General features: G+C 41.8%; 2 protein-coding genes across 2 annotated transcripts in view; one reads left to right on the forward strand and one right to left on the reverse strand.

Moving 5' to 3' along the window:
• Positions 1-14,813, reverse strand: part of Ntan1 (N-terminal amidohydrolase 1) — a 380,170-nt gene extending 365,357 nt beyond the window's left edge. Inside the window, exon 1 of the mRNA XM_067773979.1 lies at positions 14,548-14,813. The gene's annotated coding sequence lies outside the window, so the exon portion shown is untranslated. The remainder of the gene's footprint in view (positions 1-14,547) is intronic.
• Positions 1-25,826, forward strand: part of LOC137244667 (uncharacterized) — a 588,428-nt gene that overhangs the window by 511,877 nt on the left and 50,725 nt on the right. The gene's annotated exons all lie outside the window — the stretch shown is intronic.

Raw genomic sequence — 25,826 nt, forward strand, 5'->3', positions numbered from 1 at the left:
ACGTTAATTTAATAATTTAATAAAAATTATCATCATCAACGCCATTATTGTTGGCAAGCAATCAAAAGTGCATCTCGTTAGGGTGTCAACAATAATGTTCAAGTGTCAGTGTTCAATTGAGAAAAACTCTTTTTTTAATCTTGCAGCAAACTTTCCCTGTTTCTAATTGCTTAGAATGCGCTTGCAATTCTTTTTTGTTTAACGTTTGCTTTGCGGTCAAATGCACTCGACACATTACAAATACTAATTTGATCTGATAGAAGGGTTCCATCACTTTTTATGCTCGACCATTTGCCATGATGCGCCCGCAACCCCGTTCCACTGACTGGCTGTCGTATCAATTACGATTAGTATATTGTTGGTGTGATTAATTGCGTGTTAATGCTCATTGAATAGGCAGTTTTGTTTGTACTTTTGTTTAAGTAAGTATTGATGTTGTCTATAAGCATTTTCGAACTAACCCTTAGCTTAAGATCATTTTTATTTTGTTAATATAGCTAGTTTGGAACTCTTTCGTGTATACACCACTGTGCCGAAAGGATATCGCTAGTTCCGAAAGTCAATGTAGAAAGCTTTTAATAAGTAGAGGAGTACACTTTCTCTTCTTTTTGTACCGATAAGAACACTCCTGAAGACTTTAGAGAGCATTATCGCCGATGACGGCCCTTTGCCTAATATTTATCCAGTACGTTCCGGAAACTATTTTTTTCTACCATGTCGAACCTACTTGGGTTGCAAAGCCGAAGCAAAAGCGGCTTTGCGACCCATAGTTTTTCTGTCAACCCCTAATTGGACAAACTTCCGAAAGCATCTAAGTATCAACAGATGTCTTAAAAATATTGCTTTTTAGTTTTTCAAATTTTCAGCTCAAAAATTATATTATCCTAGTTGAGTTATATAATCTCATGTAAAAACGTTGGGTTTAGTGTACTCTATATTTAAATTGAGATTAAGACACTTGGAACTGTTGAGGCGTCACCTGTCTGTAAACCGCAAAATTTCCCGGTTGATTGATTATGTACTGCTGTTGTTGTTTTTGTAGCGATAAAGACACTTCCCGAATGTTTTGTGGAGAAACACGATTCGCCACGGGTAGGTGAGGCTGACAATTGGGTTGGAGAATCTACAAATTGCGCTGGCAACCCCTTGAAGTTTGCGCTACACAACCCCTTGAATCACTGGGTATTTTAGTTGCCTCTTACGACAGGCATACCTGCCGCGCGTATATTCTAAGCTCCTAACCAATTGATCGATCCCATCGTTTGTTCATAGAGAGATTTCCGTATCCTTAAACCTCTCTAAGCCAAAGGCTGGTTGCACCGGTGTATTCTAGGTAGTTCCTATTACCTATTCTTTGCTAGCCCACAATATTTTTTAAACTTGCTCCTTGCTGTTCATGACGAAGGCCACTCAGAACTGCCACGTGATGTCTTCTAACATCACCAGAATACCATTTACACAGCAAGGCGGGATAATCTCCATAAAGGAAAGAAGTGGAATGCTGAACAACCAGTTTCTGTTGAATACCCATAAATCGTATTGAAGAGACTCCGCCTCTCAGGAACTTAAGAAGTCATCTTCCACACATAAAAGTTTAGCCGTTTGATCTTGATGAGAATAAAGAGGCCCTCAGTCTCATCCATGATGAGTCGCCACAGGTTTATCCCTATAATTGCCTGGTGAACTCGTTCTAAATGCCAAATAGCCAACCAGAATATTGCAGTTGAGGAAAGCAATCTCCCCGGGGAGACGCACGTCACTCTGGCACATTGGGTGTGTCAGGGTTAATTCTGGATAAGTAAGAGTTTAACCTATTACAGTATCCAGATTGAAGTTCAGCTAGAGTGACTCGCGTTTCCCTAGGAAGTGTGCGTTCCTCTTCTGCAAGTTTAGGGTATTGTTCTTTGGGTACAGGATTCACCGGGCAATTCCTGGTATAGAAGTCCGACGTCTGTTTATGGAGTCCACTGACGACCTGCTTGTGTTTTTTGGCTTCATACGGCTGTGTTCTCAGGTGCCGTATTGTCTCATAATGCTTACTGAGATGACTCCTTAAGCCCCTGGACGGTGTTGGCTCATCAATCAGATGTCTGTTGGGATACCCAGGTTTCTGGATGTTCAACAGGAACTGTTTGGTTAGTATTTCATTTCTCTCCCTAATAGGGAGTATCCTCGCCTCATTATGTAGATGGCGTTCTGGGGCCATCGGCTTGGCTTCCAATCTGGTCTCAGCCAGTGGATCTTGTAGTATTTCTGCGGTTGAACGCAAAAAGTTGTTTTAAAAATACTCTTTCAAATGTCATCGATGTTCCCTCTGGCGTCCCACAAGGCAGTCACCTTGGTCCAATTTTGTTCTTGCTATTTATTAATAATATTTTTACCACTATAAAATATTCCAAAATCTGAATGTATGCTGATGATGTAAAACCTTTTAGACCTTATGCGTCCATCGAAGAACGTCCCTTGCTTCAAGCGGATTTAAACTGCCTATGCCGCTGAAACTCAATAAATGCAAATTCATATGCCTCTCTCGGAGATCTTTGCCAACAGCCTCTTACGTAATTAATAATTTTTGTCTTCTATCAGTAAACTATTTTGTGGACTTGGGTTCACGATAGATGATAAACTTAGTTTCAACCTTCACATTAATGCTACTGTCAATAAGACTAAGGGTGTTCTTTCATTCGTGAAACGGTGGTCCAAAGAATTTAGTGACCCTTATGAAACTAACGTCCTTTTCATCAATTTAGTTAATCCGATACTAGAATACGGATCAATAGTCTCGAATCCACAATATCGACTTAAATCAATACAAAAGTAATTTCTACTTTTCTCTTTAAGGAATTTTCAGTTATACTAGTCGGTTGAAGCATATCAATCTTCCAACTCATGCAAGTCGTAGAGAAATGCTAGGCGTTATATTTATGCCTAAACTCCTGAATGGATTGATTTCTAGTCCAATTCTTTTAAACGAAGTAAGCTTTAACGTCCCATCACGAGTGTCAAGACATTACAAACCTCTTCTTTTGAGGCAGTGTAGAACTAATTTCGAATTGAATGAACCTTTTTGGTGTTTGTGTCATGATTTTAACACTCATTCTAATTCATTTGATATAACGGATTCACTTTTTACCATAAAGAAAACTGTCTTATCCTACCTTAACTCGTAACAAACAAACAAAAATATATATATATATATGTATGTATAATTTCTAACTGTTATGTATGGTACACAGCTGATGATTTTTATTCTGTAGCTGAGCAGTTTTAGATCTCGACGCTTAACAAACCTCCGCCCATCAACAACTCGGCAAAAACAAATAGGTGCGTCATGCGGATACTCCCCTCGCGCCGGTCGGGTGGGCTTTGGAAGGTATTAAGCCATTAGGTATTATTATAAGAAGACAACCCGTGGCGGTTCTGAGGGCAGTATTTTGGTAGGCCTGTAGCTTCTTCCAGTGTGTAGTCTTTCGGCTGGCCAATTGCTTTGTAAGTGGTAATGAGCGTTTTTTTTATCTTTTCCCCAAGTACTGCCAGCAAGAGATTTGAGGTTTTTATTACGGCTGTGGATTTTCGGTACAATTGCGGCGCATGCTCACAAAAATGTAGATCCTGATCAAACGTCACACCCAAGACTTTGGAGTGTAAGACAGTGGGTAGCGTAGTGCCATTGACGTGGATGTTGAAAATGGTCGGCATTTGGGACGTCGGGGGAGCAAATTGGCTTCAAGTTTCTTGGCTACTGGCGATAGGAGATATATCGGGCGATATGAATCTCCTATGTTAGCTGGTTTCCCAGGCTTTAGTAGCATGACCAACTTGGCCATTTTCCATTACTTTGTCAGCCGTAGAATGCTTTATATATGTCGGTAAAAAGCGCTCGTGCATTTTTTCGCAATCGACAGCATTTTATCGCCAAAGGCGATGGAAATTTTGTTATTGTGCTTGGACGGATTCGATAGGGACTTTATGGTGGACCACAGCTTGGCGGCCGCCGTGGTGTGATGGTAGCGTGCTACGCCTACCACACCGAAGATCCTGGGTTCACGCCCCGGAAAAATCAACATCAAAAACTCTAGAAACAAATTTTTTCAATTAGAAGATAATTTTTCTAAGCGGGGTTGCCCCTCGGCAGTGTTTGGCAAGCACTCCGAGTGTATTTCTGCCATGAAAAGCTCTCAGTGAAAACTCATCTGCCTTGCAGTTGCCGTTCGGAGTCGGCATTAAACAAGTAGGTCCCATCCCGCCAATTTGTAGGAAAATACGAGCACGAAGCAAATTGGAAGAGAAGCTCGGCCTAAGATCTCTTTGGAGGTTATCGCGCCTTACATTTATTTTTTATTTATTTACAGCTTACCCACACCGGCAGAGAGGTTACAACTACTTAGATGCTCCTCCCATTTCCCACGCTTGTGTTCATCCACAAGCAATCTGATGCGTTGGTTTATATTCCTTATTTGGGGGTCGCCGGGATCGAGCTGTCTTATAAGGTCACGTTCTCTCGCTAAATTTGCGGCCTCCGCCGAATTTCGGGCATTATTCTGGCGGGAATAAAGCGAGCCGAGGCGGATTCAATGACCTTGCGGAAAGCACGCTCCCCTTGGCGAGCATCAGTCGGAATAGGGAGGGCAGTAAAGCGGCTGTCTGTAAACGATTTGTATTCATCCCACTTTTCTTTTTTAAAGTTTATGAAAGTGCGTTTTTCGGTGACGATGAAGTCGGCGGTACGCTCGAGCGAAATAGGTATTGGCAGGTGGTCGGATGCCAATATTACCATTGGCTGGCAGTTGACGCAGTTTACGAGTCCTGCGCTCACGATTGATGTATCTGGCGAACTGTGGCGGCTTCCTACCATACGAGTGGGGTTGTTAGGTCACCCTGTGACATTTTATGTATTCCATAATTTTTGTATTCTTTGTTTGCATTGTATTCGTCCATTTACTTTACTCTGTATTTATCCATATACTTTACTCTGTATAACTTGACACATATGTATTTAACTAACGGCATTTGATTTGAAGATATAAAAGGCACAATATAGGGATAACATTGTATTAGATTTGCAGACGTGCCAAGCAACACAATTATAAAACAAGCAAATATTTAACGTTAGGGCATAAATGTACTAGAAGTTTCGTATCGTATTAAAGTTTATATCAACGAAAATTATCGTTTTATTTTTTCAACATAATAGCCATAACAGTTTTATAATTTCTTGGCACGTCTTGCTTGTTCGTATACGGTGATAAATTGTTGAAATTTGCGGGAAATTATTGCGATTGTCTGATCGTATGTACACGAGTTAAAATTATTAAGCGCATGTCGCAGTCCGACAAATATTTTTTGCGAAGCCGTGCGCCTGAAATATTAAACAATAGTGAAAACAAATCATCTTTGAAAGTACGGAAATGGAAGAGTCAAGTCAAGTGGGTGCTGCCGGAGATGGTCAAATTCAATCTATAATCGCCACGTTAAACGCCTTGAGAGCATCATTTGAGCAATTGAGGAACAGCGCTGTCGAAAGTCAAAGGGACATTGTAAGATTGCGCGAGAATATTCGTACGCAGGATATGGGTGAGCAAAGCGTAGTAACACAGCCAATACAACGTGAATCAAGCCTAGTCACAACGCCGTCGACCGATTCTACAATAAAACTCTATGACTTGCCAACCTTTTCCGGTAATGCAGAAAATGGCCGCTGTTTTTTGCCAATCTTAACGATACCACGGAGGCATTTGAATACAGCCATCGCCAAAACTTAATGCGGCTGCAAAAGTGTCATGTAGGCCCCGCAAAGGAAGCAGTGGCTGCTATGCTGATATATATATATATATATATAGAGTTTAGATTTGGTCGGCCAGATATTCTGGTCAAACATCAGCTTCAAAAACTACAGCAGTTCCCGCCAATTCCAGATCAAAAACTTGAGCAGGTGGTGACGTTTTCTTCCAGAGTGCGCAACGTAGTCGCATTTCTGAAATCTGCAAATTGCCACCAACAGCTAGCAAACGTGTCTTTGGTAGAACAAGCAGTAAGCAAACTACCACAAAACAAGCAGTTTGAGTGGGCAAAACATTCAGTAACCATTTCACCGTTCGCCACAATAGAAGATTTCAGTAAATGGCTAAGCGAGTTGGCCAGAATTGTGTGTTTGATGCCGACAAGTTCACACAGCCTCAGAGGTAATGTCACATCTTCCAATCCCCGACGTATAATGCACATACAAGAAGAAATATCATCAGAAACACCAACGTGCCTTCGTTGCAGGGGTGATCATATGATCACCAAGTGCGATTCATTCCAATCCGATGATGTACAAACCAGGTGGGACTATGTAAAGAATAATAAGTTATGTTTTTCTTGCCTGAAAAAAGGTCACATTACAGGTAAATGCCAATCAAAGAAGATGTGTGGCATAGACGGGTGTCAGCGTTACCACAATTCGCTTTTACACAACGACAAGATCTTATCGACGATGCCATTACAAACTGGTCAGCGTGATAGAAGTGTGCAACCGATGTTAAACTGCCGCCTCCCCAATGAATCGTCTAATCAACTGTTTAAGATGCTACCTATCGACATTTACGGGCCAAATGGTAAATACGAAATCCTAGCAATGTACGATGAAGGCTCTGCAATTACTATTTTGGAGGAGGATATCGCCAGAAAGATTGGGGTTCGAGGTCAAAGTCACCCGCTGACTTTTCACTGGTACGATGACCGGGTGGTCACGGAACAATCGTTTAAAGGCAACGTAGAAATTGGAAGCCGTTTTGAAGAAAAGAAGTTCACGCTTAAGGATGCGTAGACCGTGAATTACCTGAATCTGCCTGAACAGTCATTCACGAAAGAAAACTTCGAACACTTCGAGCATGCACCCTTACAAAATTATAGTAGCACGAAGCCTAGTCTGCTAATTGGTTTAAATCAAGCGTATCTAGATGTCACTACAACTTGGATACAAGCCGATAACGTCAGCCCTATTGCCGCTAAAACATCACTGGGTTGGGTTGCCTATGGCCCAACTAAATCGTCAACAAGGTCAAGTCCTCGAGTTATGGTCATAAAAGAACAAAATTTACATAAGACGGTTTCAGATTATTTTGAGGCTGATAGCTTCGGCGTAAATCCAACGTCGGAACAATTGGAGTCGGACGAAGATAAACAAGCACGTCATATACTAGAAACAACAATACTCCGACCCGATAAACATTATGAAATAGGACTGCTTTGGAAAAAGTTTCCGCCGCAACGTCCAAGCAGCAGAGAAATGGCAGAACGACGTTTGTTATCGATTGAGAAGCGTATGCATAAAGACGAGAAGTTCGCCGAACGCTACAAAGAGGAAATGGCTAAGTACGTGGAAAAGGGGTATGCAAGAAAAGTAACGCAAGAAGAAGTCACCGAGTCGTATGCTCAAACTTGGGACTTGCCCCATTTTGCTGTCTGCAACCCACACAAGCCAAGCAAACTTCGTATCGTTTTCGAATCAGCAGTTACTGCAAATAGTACATCTCTAAATTCATCGTTACTGAAGGGTCCCGAACAGGTACAGCCTTTAATGCGAATTTTCCTACAATTTCGACAAGGTCGTATTGGAGTTGCAGCAGATATACGAGAAATGTTTTCGCAAATTAAAGTACGTCCAATCGACCAACATGCCCAGCTTTATCTTTGGAGAAATGGTGACATCAACCAACCCATTCAAGAGCATATGATGACATCGATGATATTCGGCGCCGTTTGCTCGCCCTCTATTGCTGAGTACGTGAAAAACAAAAGTGCAAATCTCTTTAAGTCGGAGTATCCTGAAGCGTCACCAATCATAATAAACAAACACTATGTCGATGATATGGTTGCTAGTTTCAATTCGCCAGAGCAAGCCAAAGAAGTCAGCCGAGAAATTGTGAAAATTCATCAGGAAGCAGAGTTCCAACTTAGGAGTTTCGTTCCAAGATCTTGGCCTATACTGGAATACCTGCGACGACACATTTGACTTCCACACTAAGTTCCATGGAGTTCCCAAGGATGTATTGGAGGGAACACGGGCCCCTACAAAGCGGGAGCTGTTACAAATAGTGATGGCGGTGTTGTTGTTGTTGTTGTTGTTGTAGCGATAAGGTTGCTCCCCGAAGGCTTTGGGGAGTGTTATCGATGTGATGGTCCTTTGCCGGATGCAGATCCGGTACGCTCCGGTACCACAGCACCAATAAGGTGCTAGCCCGACCATCTCGGGAACGATTTATGTGGCCACATTAAACCTTCAGGCCATCCCCTCCCTCCCCACCCCCAAGATCCATGAGGAGCTTGGGGTCGCCAGAGCCTCGTCTGTTAGTGAAACAGGATTCGCCGCGGATAGGTGAGGTTGAGAATTGGATTTGGAGAAGCTTTATATTGCGCTGGCAACCTGAAGGGTTGCGCTACACACCCCTTGAATCTGGTATTTTAGTCGCCTCTTACGACAGGCATACCTACCGCGGGTATATTCTGACCCCCTTACCCGCTGATGGCGGTGTTCGACCCGTTCGGTATGTTGCTTGATTTTTTGATATTTTCTAAACTTCTCATTCAAGATATGTGGAGATTTGATATCGGGTGGGATGAAGCAATGTCAGCGGAACTGAACAGAAAGTGTTTACATTGGTTAAAAGAGTTCAATAAAGCGAGCCTGTTCAAGATTCCACGATGCTACTCTACACATATCTCGAACAACAGTCAAATTGAACTTCACATATTTGTCGATGCGAGTCAGGTTGCGTTTGCTGCAGTTGGGTACATAAGAGTAGCTCACAAAGACGTTGTTGATTTAAGTTTTGTCATGGGAAAAATGTGTACGGCACATATTAAACTCTTGTCCATCCCGAGACTAGAGTTACAAGGCAAGTTAGTGGTAAACGCCCATGAGTTTACAGCTGAACGGGTAGTTTTTTGGAGCGATTCACATACAGTGTTGCGTTGGTTGAATTCGGCCGAACGAAAGTGCAAGCCATCTGTAGGTCATCGAATCGCTGAAATACTCGGCTCAACTTCGCAAGATCAGTGGCGATGGGTGCCAACATGCCAAAACCCCGCAGACGCTGCGACACGCCCGTGTAGTCCACCGAAATTTAATTGTGATAGTATATGGGCTAAGGGTCCCGATTGTTTAAAGCTGGACGAACAATATTGGCCTGTCATGACAATTAAGCCGTCATCGTCACTACTTGAGGAAGAGGTTCTGAATCGCATATTACACATACAGCCGGCCAGCAAAATCATACATTTTGAAAGATTTAGCTCTTATTGGAAGTTGCAACGCACTGCAGCTTGGGTTCTTAGAGCAACGAAGCTGTTCCGAGCAAGTATGGAAAGAGTGCGTTTACCACCACAGCTTACAACAGCAGAAATCGAAAAGGCCGAATATACCATATGTAAGGCGGTGCAACATGAACATTTTGGAAATGAAATTACCGAGCTGTCCGCGTCACGTAAGCTTAAAAAACAAAGTTCACTGTAAAAATTATCACCGCACTTGGATCATAGTGGCATCTTGCGCCTGAGTGGTCGCATTGATGAGGGAGCGTATTTGCAATTCAAGCACGTCGGTCTATTTTATTGCCACACCAACATATTGTTTCAAAGATTATCGTCCAACATTATCATGAGAAGAATCATCATCAAAATGTGGCAGTAACTATCAATGCTATTAAATAAAAATTTTGGATACCAAAACTGAAGTCGCTTCACAAGAGAATTCAAAGTAGATGTCTTGTATGCTGTATCGATAAAGCGAAACCGAAAGCTTCTCTAATGGGTCAGCTGCCTCCCGACCGAGTAAAGCCGTTTGTACGTCCGTTTACTTAATCTGGCGTTGATTTATTTGGGCCGTTTGATGTCTCAATCGGTAGACGCAGAGAAAAGAGATGGGTGTCATATTTACATGCCTAACAATACGAGCCGTCCACATCGAGCTGGCGGAAAATCTATCCACCGACGCTTTCATTTTGTGCCTATGTAATTTTGTGAATCGACGTGGTACCCCAGTAAGGCTGAGAACCGACAACGGCACCAATTTCATTGGGGCACAACGAGAGCTGGCATCCGCTGAACAGCTGTTAGACACAGACCGCATTCGAGACGAAGCCACTAAGCACCAAATCGAGTGGATATTTAAGTGTACTGCAAATCCTAGTTCCGGTGGCTGTTGGAAACGCTTAATACGAGTTGTCAAATCGCTGCTTAATAAAACCCTCCGGCAAGTAGCCCCAAAGGAACATACGTTGCAAAGTGTTCTAATAGAAGCAGAAAATATTGTCAATTCACGCCCACTAACAGATCTCCCTATATCACACGAAGAGGATGAAACACTTACCCCGAATCACTTTATGATAGGTTGTGTCAATTCGACTCAAACGCCTCATCCCGTTGATGAGAAGATATTGCGCAGAGCTTAAAAGATCGCCTTTGGAAACGTTGGACCAGAGATAATTTACCTCAGTTGATTTGCCGAACAAAGTGGCAGGAAGCAGTGCCTCCCCTTCAAGTCGGCGACTTGATTATTTTGATCGACTCGGCATTGCCTCGCAGATTGTGGCAACGAGGCCGCATTACCCAAGTTTTCCCAGCTAGAGACGGCCAGGTACGAGTGGTGGAAGTTAATACAATTAACGGAAGTCTACGCAGACCGGCCTCTCGCCTTGCCAGGCTTATGCTTGATGGTGAATTTTCGAGCGATCCACGGGGGGTGGGGTGTTAGGTCACCCTGTGACATTTCATGTATTCCATAATTTTTGTATTCTTTGTTTGCATTGTATTCGTCCATTTACTTTACTCTGTATTTGTCCATATACTTTACTCTGTATAACTTGACATACATATATGTATTTAATTAACGGAATTTGATCATACGATTTTAAGATATAAAAGGCAAAATATAGGGATAACATTGTATTAGATTTGTAGACGTGCCAAGCAACACAATTATAAAACAAGCAAATATTTAACGTTAGGACATAAATGTACTAGAAGTTTCGTATCGTATTAAAGTTTATATCACCGAAAATTATCGTTTTATTTTTTCAACATAATCAAGCAGTTGTTTGCTAGGATGTCCTGTTTTGTGATAATTAAGCAAGAACTGCTTTTTCAGCATTCCGTTGTACTCTTTCATATTGAGCTCTTTGGCCTCACTATGTAGATGATGTTCGGGAGTCATAAGGAGACATCCAGTGGCAGTTCTGTTTGCAGCATTTTGACAGGCCTGTAGCCTATTCCAGTGTGTATTTTTAAGATCAGGCGACCAGACTGGTGACGCGTAGCTCATGAGCGGCCGGCCAATTGCTTTGTAAGTGGTTAACAACGTTTCTTTATCTTTTCCCCATGTGCTGCCGGAAAGCGACTTAAGGATTGTGTTGCGACTTTGTACTTTAGAAGCAATTTCGGTGGCATGAGCCTTGAAGGTTAGAGTATTATCGAACGTTACCCCTAAGATCTTTGTGTGATTGACAGTCGGTAGTGTGACACCATCGACGCGTACGTCCAATATTTGCGACATCTGTTCCTTCCACGTCGTAAACAGGGTGGCCGTGGATTTTGTCGGTGATAATGTCAAGTTGCGCGAGGTGAAGAAACTGGAAAGATCGGGGCGACAGCTGTTTATTTTAGACTCTAATTCATCAACTGACGGGCTAGGTCCTGTAGCCATAATCGTGCAGACGTCAGCATAGGAAATGATTATGACTCTAGCTCAACTTCGTCCTGGATACTGTAACAGGTTAAACTCTTACCTATACAGAATTAACCCCGACATACAAAATATATGCCCCGCTTGCAATGTGTCCCAACATGATACCAACCATCTCTTTAATTGTAATGTGGAACCAACGCCTCTAACACCCCTTTCATTATGGTCCACCCCTGTTGAAACAGCAAGTTTCCTTGGACTCCCGTTAGAGGATATTGATGACAATTTGTGATCGGTCGCAGCTGTTGTGGGGCGAAGCACTGCTACAACAACAACAACAACAACATTATGACTCCTTCTGGTGGGGAAGGAAGTTTTGATATGTAAAAATTAAACAGAAGCGGGGATAGGACAACACCCTGTGGAATCACCTGTTTAATTTTTCTAGGTTTAGAAATTTCGTTCCTAAATTGAACCGCCGCCTGCCGACCACTCATATAATTAGCAGTCCATCTTTTTAGACAAGCGGCAAGGTGTGAGCCTTCTATGTCTTGGAGCAGCGTGCCCTGGTTGACTGTGTCAAAAGCGAGCACCGTCCTATGATGGGGTTTTTGCTGATTTAATCCGTAATTACTCTGAGTGTTAATGGCATTTAACGCGGTGGTGGTGCTGTGCATTTTACGGAAGCCAAGTTGGTGCGTGGCTAGGCAAAGATTTGCCGTGAAATGAGGGAGCAGAACGGTTTCCAATGTCCACAACCTTCTAAATCATTAGGCCCAGACAGCATAGCCATGCCGATGCTTGAAAACCTAGGCAAAGAGAGATTTAATTATCTAGCACATTTCTTCACTCTTCACTCACCTGTCCCAGTCCGCCTTCGTCATCGCCGAAAAATGGAAAATAGCCAGGGTGGTCCCGCTATTTAAGACTGGGAAACAAGCTAACATAGGAGAATTTTATCGTCCGATATCTCCCCTATCGCTAGTATCCAAGACACTTGAAGCCATTCTGCTTGCCTATTTCACTGCAAATTTGCGTCTTGCCAATAATCAGCATTGTTTTAGAAAACTAAATAGTACTACCACCGCGCTAAACGCCATTAACAAGCAGATAAATTGCGGATCAAATCAAAAATCCGACCACAGGATAGCACTATTTGCGGTAGACCTAACAAAAGCTATTGATACGGTCAACCACGGCACGTTACTGCAAGACTTGGAAGGGTTCTCCCTTCCCCCAAGTCACAAAAGGGGTACCACAAATTATCTGTCTGGTCGGCAAGCATCGGTGCAATTCAAGACATAACATCTAAACCCAGAATAATTACACTAGGGGTACCACAGGGTGGTTTCCTATCCCCACTTTTGTTTTACTTCTACATATCGAAGCTACCATAAACACCAGAAGGAGTCAGTTTTGTATCCTACGCTGATGTAATAAAATAAACAGCTATCTCCCTGAACTCTCCATTTTTTCGCATAGCAAAACCTGACATTTTCACCGACCAAATCATCGGCGACCTCATTTACATGGACACTGCAAATATCGAAATGTTGGAGAGCATGCAACCGCAATTGTACCGAAAATCCAGAGCCGTAATAAAATCCGCAAATTTCTTGCTGGTAGCACTTGGTGTAATGACAAGGAAACGCTCATTACCACTTGCGGAAGAGGAACGCATACTTCCCAGGGAAACGCGAGTCACTCTAGCTAAACTTCGTTCTGGATACTGTAACAGGCTAAACTCTTACCAACCCAGAATCAACCCCGACATACAAAATGTATGCCCCGCTTGCAATGTGTCCCACATGACACCAACCATCTCTTTAATTGTAATGTGGAACCAACGCCTCTAACACCCCTTTCATTATGGTCTACCCCTGTTGAAACGGCAAGTTTCCTTGGACTCCCGTTAGAGGATATTGATGACAATTTGTGATCGGTCGCACCTATTAGGTGCTACAACAACAACAACAACCACTTACAAAGCAATTAGCCGAAAATACAGGTCTGCCAAAACTCTGCCCTCAGAAAAGTTATGGGCTGTCTACTTATATCCCCAGAACACCACCTACACAATGAGGGAGGGAAATGAAACGCCGAACAAACAGTTTCTGTTGAACTTGGGCAATCGAACAGACATCTGATTGATGAGACCACACCTCCAAGGGGCTTAAGGGTCACCTCCGTAAACATTATGAGGAAATACGGCACCTGAGAACAGCCGTATGAAGCAGAAAAAAGAAAACACAAGCAAGTCCTGAGTGATATCCACAAACAGGCGTCAGACCTTTATGCCACGAATTTCCCGACGAATACAGTTCTTTAAGAAAAATTCCCAGAAATGGCAGAAGAGCAACGCTCTCTCCCTTGGGAGATCTGGGTACTGTAACTGGTTAAAATATTACCTATCCAGAATCAAAATGTATGTCCTGATTGCATTGTCCCCACATGACACCAACCATCTCTTCAATTGCAGTGTCGAACGCTTCTAGCAACCCACTCACTATGAGCCACCCCTGTTGAAACTTCAAGTTTCCTTGCACTCCCGTTAGAGGGTATTGATGACAATTTGTGATTGGTCGTGCCTATTGGATGGGGCGAAGCACTGCTACTACAACAATAACTGGGATAGTTTGTGCCATGTGGGGACACTCCGCATTCATTCATGATTGTCACTGTTAACACAACAAAAACATTGGCCAGAGTTAAGCGATTGCTGGGTCTAGTTAGAATATGTACATTGCCTTACATATGTACATAATAAGCCGAGAGCAGCTCTGCTACAACAACAACAACAACAGCAGCTCTAGATTGTTGCTAGTACGAAGTTATTAGCAAAATTTAATTATAAACACATATTTTGCACATTCTGATTGACTCACCTTTCATAAACAAAGTGGTTTGAGGGGAGATCAATGAACCAAACAGTACAAATGCCCAAAAGGACACTTGCAAGAAGTCACCTATCGCTGTGGATTATCAACCGTATGACAATGCACTTTTGGAATTCGTTTTATGCAATTATTTATCAGCACTTTATAATTGTTTATCGCTTGCCATTACACTATTTGCAATTGTATTTGTTAAAAATTATACATTTTTGGTGACACGGCACATTAAGCCAAAAAATTTGGAGCGAATACCAAAACACAACAGAGAAAAAACTAATGAAATTTGACAGTCCATTTACAGCTGATTGCGTTCTCTTTTGTTCACGTTTAAAAATAAAACGTAGATGCGCCACCTACATGTTGCATCTATGGTTCAATTGCACAGGGTGACACAGAGAGTTATTAGATAATAGTTGTTTATTTCGACCTGAGAAATTGGTGAGTGGAGTTTTCGCACAGCGACGTCAATTGGTAAACAACGCGCCTTGGCTAGTCAACAAGGGTAGTCAACAGGGGTAAAATAAAGTGTGGGCAATATGTTTTTGAATTCACAAAGCTCCGTACAGAATGATACCAAAGAAATTAAATATTATTATTATATATATATATTTATTATTATAATTATATTTTATTATATATAATTTCACCTTCTTTGATGATATTCTTTCGACCACTTTGGCCGATTAAACTAAGATGAAGTGTAAAATTTTATGTTATCGAGCAAAGCGGTAATGTTAAATTGGAGTCAGCTTTAACTGAAGTTTAAACTTGCACTGAAAAACTCGGTCTTGAAACAGTGCTTCGCCCCATGCAAAATTTTCCATCAGTCACAAATTGTCATCAATATCCTCTAACGGAAGTCAAAGGAAACTTGCAGTTCAAAATAGTTGGAACATAAACTGTTTTTTCAGTATTTCATATCTCTCCTTTATTAAGAGACTTTCCCCCTCACTGAGTAGGTGATGCTTTGACAAGCCTGCAGCTTTCTCCAGTGTGTTTCTTTTAAGAACGGAGTTTCGCTTGGTATGAACCGGTAAGATAATTTAACGACCTTTTGTTCTCGTTTTAGGCTTCCAAATCGCTAAGGAGAGTAACTATTCATCAACCAGCTTCTAGAACGACGAGTCGGGCTAACACCTTAATGGTGCTTTATTCTGCAACGTACCGGATCACTATCCGGCCAAGAGTTGGTGAGTGTCTTTATGGCCACGAGGAGAAGAGGAAAGTATTATGTAGATCCGCTTATAGAACAGTGGTTTATTCTCTATTCTCACATTTTTAATTATCCTTGTACCACATATCTGAATCTGGATAAGTACATGGATTTCCTGCTTTCCAGACAACTGCACTTACGATGGATACATGCAAGATTCCTGATATACTGAGAGTGAGGTTGCTGCATGATGTTAATAATCTTTCTCCGAGTATAGATTTTACAGTAGCTAAAGCCCACAAGTGAGAATAAGGTCACTTCTTAGTGGCCACAATTGAGTCGGTTACACGTACGCCGCCTAGCAAATAGTAATTAAGCTTACGACCTTGCCGGAGTTTTTTTATTAGCACAGTTAGGGGTAGTGCATATATACACAACGATTTACTCACAGTTGAGTGGTTAGTGCAAAATTAGCAGACCCAGTCAATTATAGCGGTCCTGAAACTGAAAATCTTTCCACTAAATTTAAAAAGCTTGTAATGGAAATATTTCCAGTCTGATTTAACTTGAAGGTTTCCCAGTTAGAATGACATTCCTCCTCTTTGAAATACCCCACAAAGATGATACGGTATAGTATACACGCTTTCGAGACTACATCCAACCTCGCACTCCCTCTGGGCCATGGCTATAATCATTGGACACTCCGTCATTTAGAATATCGAAAATAAGAAAAATACAAGGCGCGATATACGCCTGAATGTTAAGTTGAGCCTCACTTCCGATTGCAGCGTGCTTCTTTTTTATTCCTGCAAATTAGCGAAGTCGGACCTACATGTAGACTTTCCTTATTACCATCTAAGTTTTTTGGTCAACAATTCCTCGTTCTCAAGCGATTTTCTAAGCTCACAAAAAATACAACTATTTGGTTCTCTGATTGCTAAGCTTTCTTATGCGGGCTGGTATTATCTAGTGCTTGATTGAGCTATTTAGCTTCATATTATCAGATCCGCCTAGCCAGATGCCACGCCCACCACTTATGAATAGTACCCCATAGCCGATGGCGCTTCTTACCTTGAATATGCTGTCAAAAGGGCTGAACTATTTCAAAACGCTCAAATTCAAACTAAAACAACATCCGACAGAACCGGATGCCACGGACAGACCGTTACAACATTCAAATTCAAAACTTCAAAAAAAAAGTAAACGCAAAAAATATTACCGAACCGGCAATTACCGGTTACTAACTGCTAAAACAAAAGAAGCTGAAACAGCTGAAAATAAAAATAAAAATAGAAAAGAGCCGAATGTACATAGGGGGCGCCGCGGGACTTGTTGCGACGCCCGGTACATGACCCACCCGCAAATCCATGGCCACCGACGCACCTATATTTCGGTGGCCCCTTACCTGCATACCCTATGCCTTCTAAATAAGTCTAGACATCAGCATTCGCATTATTACAAGGCTTTTATTCACAATTCATTCCAAAAAAAAATCCAAACGATACAATTTTTGTTTGTTTTGGGTTTACATAAAATAACCCTACAGCGCATGGGAGCAATTCTTATATTTGTACATACTAAATTTTTCTGGAAAAGGGAAAAGTTAAAGAAGAATTCTAGGCTTTTAATAAGAAATAGCTTCTTGTCTTCGCAGATTTAGCGATAAATATATTAGGCTTTCAAACAATTGCATTTGTTATCAAACTTAAGCAGTATCCTTGAGAATGTTGAGTACATTTTACCTGCATCTAGACAAAAAGAAGTACCTGTATGTTTTCAATGCGTTTAATTATTTCATTTAAATCTGTTATACGCATTGTGTATACCACCTAAGAAAGTTATGTAATAAAAACTATATTAAAAGCTTGTATGCAGTTCAGAATGGGCCTCACACTATCAGAAAGGTACAGACCAAACTTTTCTAAATTAATTATCTAGAACATATAGTATGTTTGCTTGTGAAGTTGAAAATCAGAGAAGCTCTTATATATCAATTTATGTATAAATGTATTAATCTTCGATAAAGGAAAATGGAAATGGTTGAACACTCTTTATTAATATGTGTATATAGCGTACGGATTAGCGTATATAGTCTCTTCAAGCTAAATTTACATATACAGTCAATGCATTTATCATGACTATGCATTTGATACCAAATTCTTTGTTATAATTATTCATTTGATTTTAAATCTAATAATAATTTTAAATTTAATTTTCCAATTTGGGTTTGCAGTAAATATTAACGTTTCGACAATCATTCACAGATGGTGCAAAAAGTTCAGTGCTTATTGGCCGTCAGCGGCAATAATTCACGCCTTTTAAAAGTGTTATTCCTTGCAATCTAATTATATTTAAAACGAATGCGCCCTAGGCGTCATATACGTGCATAGTATTAAAAGCCTGGTGTAGGTATATTTAAATGAGTTATGAGTAAATAAGTAATTTATACATATATGGTTAATTAACTTCAAAAAAAGAAGTTACAACTTTCGGAGGATCGAGGAAATTGGAAGAGCCCAGACACCAAATGTAAATATGATCCTTTCAAGTTTAAGGAATGTAATTAGTTTTTTACAAAAGATGTTTCCCATAATTAGTTCATACATATATTGTTGCAGCAATGCCACACACAAAGAATACCACACGCAGGTAGCCTCATTGACATTTGTGCTCAGAATTCCTACGTATGTATGTATGAATTTACAATGTTCGCGAACGAGAAGTGAGAAGGAATACCATAGATAAACCGAACTAAAGGAACAAATGAACTAAAAGGACAATTAGAACCGAAATATCAAGTATTTTCCCTCTCTCTTTTTTCTTTGATGTTGGCATATACCTACATTTAGGTATATTTAAGATGGTTTTAATTTAGAAATTTAATATAAGTTCATTAAACTTAAGGTAACAAAAAAATGGGGTTTTCCGTATCCGGAACGAACTCACCAAATTTCAAACGTTGTTGTGGTTGTAGGTGCTGTTGGAGCAGGCCTATATTCGGCGGCCCTGCTGTTGTTGTTGTTAAAGCTGGTGGTGTTGCAGCAAGCCTATGTTCGGCGGCCCTGCTGGTGTTGTTGTTCAAGCTGTTGTTGTTGTTAAGGCTGGTGTTGTTGCAGCAGGCCTATGTTTAGCGGTCCTGCTGGTGTTGTTGTTAAAGCTGGTGTTGCAGCAGGCCTAAGTTCAGCGGCCCCGCTGTTGTTGTTGTAGCTGGTGTTGCAGCAGGCCTATGTTTAGCGGCCCTGCTGTTGTTGTTGTAGCTGATGTTGCAGCAGGCCTATGCTTAGCGGCCATGCTGTTGTTGTTGTAGCTGGTGTTGCAGCAGGCTTATGATTAGCGGCTCTGCTGGTGTTGTTGCCGAAGGCCTATATTCAGCGGCCCTACCGTGGTTGTTATACCTGGTGCTGGTGGTAAGCCTAGTGGATGCGGCGCGTTTGGTTGGCGCTGCCGATGGGGTTGCGGTTGTGGTTGCGCGGTCCAGTGGTTGTTGTGGCCACTGGCGATGGTGGTTGGCGCAGTTGGTGGTGGTTGCGCTAAGCACACTTAAAGAGCGTGCTTGATGATATGCTGTTCCTAAAAAGGTCCCTTCACACTTACGAAACGCACACAGGATTTCTTGTGCTTGCTTTGTCGAATGGCGACGTGTGGCTGTAATACGGTAATGTCCGCACGAAAGCTTTTGTTCGCTAGCTGGCGGTATAATACACGCGTAATTAAACAACAAATTATCGACAAACTGCGCTCAGTAAATATTTTTAATAATTATACGGGTTTAGCACGCGCTACAAAAACTTTTGCCGATTTTTCAATTTTCGGCCACCACCTTTGCCAAATTTTTTTGTTCTCCTCTTTTTCGGGAGCAATAATTTTCGCGGCCGACCACACTCAACGCACTTTTCTATCTTCCTTTCCGCAAATGGCGCACAATGCCGTCCTGGCGTTGTTAGAAAAATGTTTCTATTCCATTCAGGGATGGAAAAACGCAGTCATCCAACTGTGGCGGCGATTATCGATTGGTTCATTGTTATGGTTAGCTCATCCCTACAGCATTATACATGTCGCGTTCCGGCTGTCAAACCTTTGTGTTGATGTTAGGTGAATGGAACGTAGAGAAAGCGTAAAACTTTGCAACTTTTGTGTGTTGTGGGAACGTTGTGCGCTAAATTAGGTAAAATTTTACCACCACGACAGCGCATTAATTGCCAATGCATCGGTTGCATTTTGCGTTTGCCATCTCCTTTTGACAATCTCTATGCCTGTACAATGAAACGAATAAAATCAGCTGATGAGATGAGCCACTTACACAATTGAGCCAGGTGTTATTGAAAACTCGTTAATGTCATGGGAATTTTTGACGATACCACCCGCACGAAACTAACAAAATTTTGTTTTAACCACCCCAGGCAAACATGAGTGAGGGTGAATCCTAACCTTTTCCCTATCACTAGCCACTGGTACGTTCCAATAGTGAATCTCCCAAGTGGGCCATAACAGGGGCTCTACTTGGCTTAAATCTTGAAAGATCTCTACGTAACTCGTATCTATATAAGAGAGAGCTGGACTTTCATCCACAGTATGCACTAGTTACTTATATACACACTTACTTAATTCGCACTTAAGCGTTTAAATGGTTTTGGCCGAAGTACGTAATGTATGTCTTGCATTCGATGTGTCCTCATTGGTGTCATATGTGTTTTCAATTGTAGGACGGAACCTACGCCTCTAACAAAAATCTCCCTATGGTCCGCCCCTGTTGAAACTGCCAGTTTCCTTGGACTTCCGTTGAGGACTTTGATGACAAACGTGAGTTTTCGCACACATTGAATGGGGCGAAGCACTGTCAACACAACAACAACAACTAGCGCCAACTAGTAACCGCCAATAAAATTTAATTCTTTTCCCACCTGGTTTTTCCAGCGGAATGGTGGCCGCTTTTTCTGTGCCTCCGCGGATTTCCATACGAGTACTTTTTGGTCGGCCTTTCGTTCTTCATTCGCATAACATGGCCCAGCCAGTCTAAGGCTGGTACAGCTCATCATTTAATCTTCTTCGTTACTCGCCGTCGCCGCCCGTAGATGTTGTCACCGTCCAGGCTTCTACACCATACATTGCCTTGTAGAGCAAGATATCCGTTGCTGAGAGAGGACTTAACTTTCCAATTGCCTTTTTAATCAAAAGTAGCATTTATTGACGTTCTAAGTGATAGAACGATCCGTGTACTGAGTGAGAGTATCTATACTTTTCCCAAAAAATACTCAAGTATTTCGTACCCGGTGCTTTTTTTCCAAGTACTGAGTAAAGTATCGATACTCTACTTCGAAACTTTTCCCCAATATTTTACCAAGTGCCGATTGTAGACCGGGGTTTAAGAAAAAGCTTCAGCAAAGTTCAGTCCATTAACACCATAGCTTGAGCATAAATTGAGATCGTCGACGATGCGGTAATAGCTCCGCATTTAACCGACTTTTTGATGATGGTGGAGTGGGACGATTTCTGCATATGGTGGTAAAAGAAAAGTATGCCTTTATTGTCCAGAATCACTAACTCCTACAAAATTATGAAAAGCTGCTAACTCCATAAAATTTTAATACATTTTAACCTGTCATGCAAAAGAGCTTTTTCGTTCTACTGTGAAATTTTAGTGGATGGAGTTAGCAGCTTTTACAGGATCGTCGACGATATATTGGTATTGAAAATCGTCGAAGTCAGAATATATCCATGCCTACTTTCAAAAAATGGGAAAAAAGGGACAATACTTTAACAAATACTGCTGAAATGGTGAAACTTGATGAGTGGATAAAAAAAAGTTACAATGTACAATATAAATTTATTACAATTTTGTAAAATTGGCGTGGCGCCGCCTACATTATGCAGAAGCAAATTTAAAAGTTTTGCAAACCGTTAACAAAAGCCGATGATATCACTTTGCAATGAGGCGAAAATAAATGTAAGGCGCGATAATCTCCGAAGAGATTTTAAGCCGATCTTCTCTTCCAATTTGCGTCATGCTCTTTTTAATTTTTCCTACAAATTGGCGGGACGGGACCTTTTTGTTTTATGCCGACTCCGAACGACATCTGCTAGCCAGATGAGTTTTCACTGAGAGCTTTTCATGGCAGGATCTTCTGTGTGGTAGTCGGAGCCCGCTACCATCGCACCACGGCTGCCGCCGGAAATATAGTCCTTGGTATTATATATTGATCCAATCACAAGCGGATGAGGACCACTCCTACTTTGAAGAAATGGGGCTTTTAGTTTTATTCTTAACAAAATTTCCCATGTATACACATTTATGGTACGTAACAATACTACCAGTAGAAATAGACGTATCAAAAGCTTTTGATACAGTCAAACACGGCACGTTACTGGAAAGAGTTGTAAGGGTCCCCTCTTCCTCCTAATTTCAAAAGGTGGATTATCTGTCTGGCCGGCAGACATCGGTGCAATTCAAGAACGGAGCCTCTAAGCCCAGAAGAATTAAACATGATGGTTTTCCATTGCCGCTTTTGTTTAACTTCTACATATCGAAACTCCCTTCGCCACCAGAAGAATTACCATTATTTCTATGCCAATGGCTGCGCGATAATGGCTACAGGTCCCGGCCCACCCATCGATGACCTATACAATTTAATAAACAACTATCTTCTTAATTTCTCCAGTATTTCCAGTTGTTGTTGTAGCAATGCTCGCCCCACCTAATAGCCGCGACCGATCACAAATTGTCATCAATATCCTCTAACGGGAGTCCAAGGAAACTTGCCGTTTCAACAGGGGTGGACCATAAGGAAAGGGGTGTTAGAGGCGTTGGTTCCACATTACAATTAAAGAGATGGTTGGTGTTATGTGGGGACACATTGCAAGCGGGGCATACATTTTGTATGTCGGGGTTGATTCTGGATAGGTAAGAGTTTAACCTGTTACAGTATCCAGAACGAAGTTGAGCAAGAGTGACACGCGTTTCCCTGGGGAGTATGCGTTCATCTTCTGCGAGTTTTGGACAATTTTCTTTAAGTACTGGATTCACCGGGCAATTCCCGGCATAAAGGTCCGACGCCTGTTTATGGAGTTCACCAAGTACCTGCTGGTGTTTTTTCACTTCATACGGCTGGGTTCTCTGGTGCCGTATTTCCTCAAAATGCTTGCGGAGATTACTCTTTTAGCCCCTAGGCGGTGCTGGTTCATAAATCAGATGTCTGTTGGGATGCCCAGGTTTCTGGGTATTCAACAGGAACTGTTTGGTCAGCATCTCATTTCTCTCCCTGATGGGGAGTATTCTCGCCTCATTATGCAGATGGTGTTCTGGGGACATAAGAAGACAGCCCGTGGCGATTCTGAGAGCAGTATTTTGGCAGGCCTGTGGTTTCTTCCAGTAGGTAATTTTTAGGCTTGGCGACCATATGGGTGACGCGTAGCATGTAATCGGCTGGCTAATTGCTTTGTATGTAGTCATGAGCGTTTTTTATCTTTTCCCCAGGTACTGCCAGCGAGGGATTTGAGGATTTTGTTACGGCTCTGAATTCTCGGAACAATTGCGGCTGCGTGCTCACCAAAATGTAGATCCTGATCAAACGTCACACCCAAGATTTTGGGGTGTAGGACAGTCGGTAGCGTAGTGCCATCGACGTGGATGTTCAAAATGGTTAACATTTGGTACGTCGATGTTGTAAATAATGTCGCGGAAGATTTAGTCGGTGATAATGCCAGGTTTCGCGAGGCGAAAAAACTGGAGAGATGAGGGAGGTAGCCGTTTATTTTATTGCATAGCGCATCGATCTTTGGGCCTGGGCCTGTGGCCATTATTGTGCAGTCATCGGCGTAGGAAACAATTGTGACTCCTTCCGGTGGTGAAGGTAGCTTAGATATGTAGAAATTAAACAAAAGTGGGGATAGGACACCACCCTGTGGCACCCCTTGTTTAATTCTCCTTGGTTTTGATGTTTCGTTTCTAAATTGCACCGATGCCTGCCGACCACCTAGATAATTTGCGGCCCACCTTTTAAGACATGGGGGAAGGGTAGACCCTTCCAAGTCTTGCAGTAACGAGCCATGGTTGACCGTATCAAAAGCTGTTCAGCTGTAATCAGTGCTGTTCTATGATGGGGGTATTGATTTAAACCGCAATTTATCTGGGTGCTAATGGCATTTAGCGCGGTGGTAGTGCTATGGAGTTTTCTGAAGCCATGCTGATGGGGGGCTAGCTGCAAATTTGCTTGGAAATAAGGGAGTAAAATGGCTTCAAGCGTCTTTGCCACTGGCGATAGGAGAGATATCGGACGATACGACTCACCTATGTTAGCTGGTTTCCCAGTCTTTCCAGTCGCGAAACCTGACATTGTCACCGGCCAAATCATAGTTGGCCTTATTTACAACATGCACAAAACAAATGTCGACCATATTGGACAAAAATACTAGGTGTGACGTTTGATCAGGATCTACATTAATGCGAGCATGCATCCGCAATTGTACCTAGAATCCAGAGCTGTAATAAAATTCTCAAATCTGTTGCCGGCAGCACTTGGGGTAAACATAAAGATACGCTCAATTCCACTTACAAAGAAATTGGCCAGCCGCTTGCATGCTACGCGTCGCGATATGGTCGCCGAGCCTTAAGGTTACTCACTGAAAGAAAATACAGGCTATCCAAAACACTTCTCTTTGAACTGATACGGTCTGTCTGTTTATGTCCCCAGAGCACCACCTACATAGTGTGAGAGAAATGAAACGCTGAACAAACAGTTTATGTTGAATATACAGAAACCTGGGCATCCCAACAGACATCTTATTAAAGAGGCCCCGCCTCCCAGGGTCTTAAGAAGTCATCTCCGCAAGCATTATGGAGAAATACGCCACAGGAGATCACAGCTGTATGTAGAAGAACAAAAAAAGTTCTATTTAAAGTTCTGTTTAGTTAATCTCCCCACAAAACATTTGATGACATAAAAAAATACTTGACGCGATTTACCTCCGTGGAGATTGTTACGGTCTGCTGCTGCGGTCTACGGCCATGATCCCCTTGGGAGCGTGTTCACGCGAACACACCTAGCGATGTGGTGAAAGTGGCGATAAAAAGAAAAAATATCAAAAGGAAGGGAACAGACAGACCGGCCATGACGAAGAAAAATTTTTCTCTTCTAGCATGAGTTTCCGCCCGATACACACCAGAAAAGTGATATTTGCTATATCTTTGCAGAAAAAGAAAAAAATTATTACCGAAGTTACAGAAAGATATCGGCAACGTTATCAATCAATCTGCAGGAAAATAAAAGTGATCAAAAAGGACAACATTTGGCAATAGTTTTATAATACATTTCTTTACTATCAACTATAAAAAGCAGAACTTCCATTTTATGTTCAATCAATCATATCTTACTAAGTATAAAATATACGAATTTTGCTGAACGCATTAAAAACAGCGAGGAGTCTCACTACAATTGAAAAATTTGTTCACACATTTGCAAGCGGTTATGTGTACATGAATGTGGATGCAGTAGAATTACAACCACCTGTGGCAAACTCTTTATATGCTCATGTGCCCGTTGAAACGGCAACAACAACAAACCGGGGAAATTTTTTTAAATTAATTGCAACTTTATAAAATCGATTTTGTATTGAATACGTAAAACGGTCTTTGGCAACATGAACGTATTGGCACAAATAACAAATGGTAAAATTCAACAACAACAGCCAATGAATTGAATCGGCAGTATCAGCAGCATCAACAACAGCAAGTTCAACCGCAGCAGCAAAGGCCGCTACCTATAGGCCCAACGAAATAAGCCGGGCACACCCAGAGCCGGCCACCTCAACCAGAACAACTACCGCAATAACCACATAAAGGGGTGAGTCCGTTCCAAAGCCCCTTGAGTGGAGCTTACATACACTCCTAGGTACACGTACATAAGGGTAGGCACACGAAACATGATATACGACACAAACACTATTTACATCTAATCGCCACCCATTTACACGTATGATTAGCTACCTAAATTGGGTATAGTTATATGCATATATAGACATATACCCAATTAGAGTGCGCGTTGAGTGCAGCCACCTAGAAAATATACCAAGGTGCGTAGTGAGTAGGGGTATATGTACATATAAGCATATGACCACTTAGGTT

Source organism: Eurosta solidaginis, chromosome 3 (genome assembly GCF_040869045.1).
Source record: "Eurosta solidaginis isolate ZX-2024a chromosome 3, ASM4086904v1, whole genome shotgun sequence".
Classification (NCBI taxonomy): domain Eukaryota; kingdom Metazoa; phylum Arthropoda; class Insecta; order Diptera; family Tephritidae; genus Eurosta; species Eurosta solidaginis.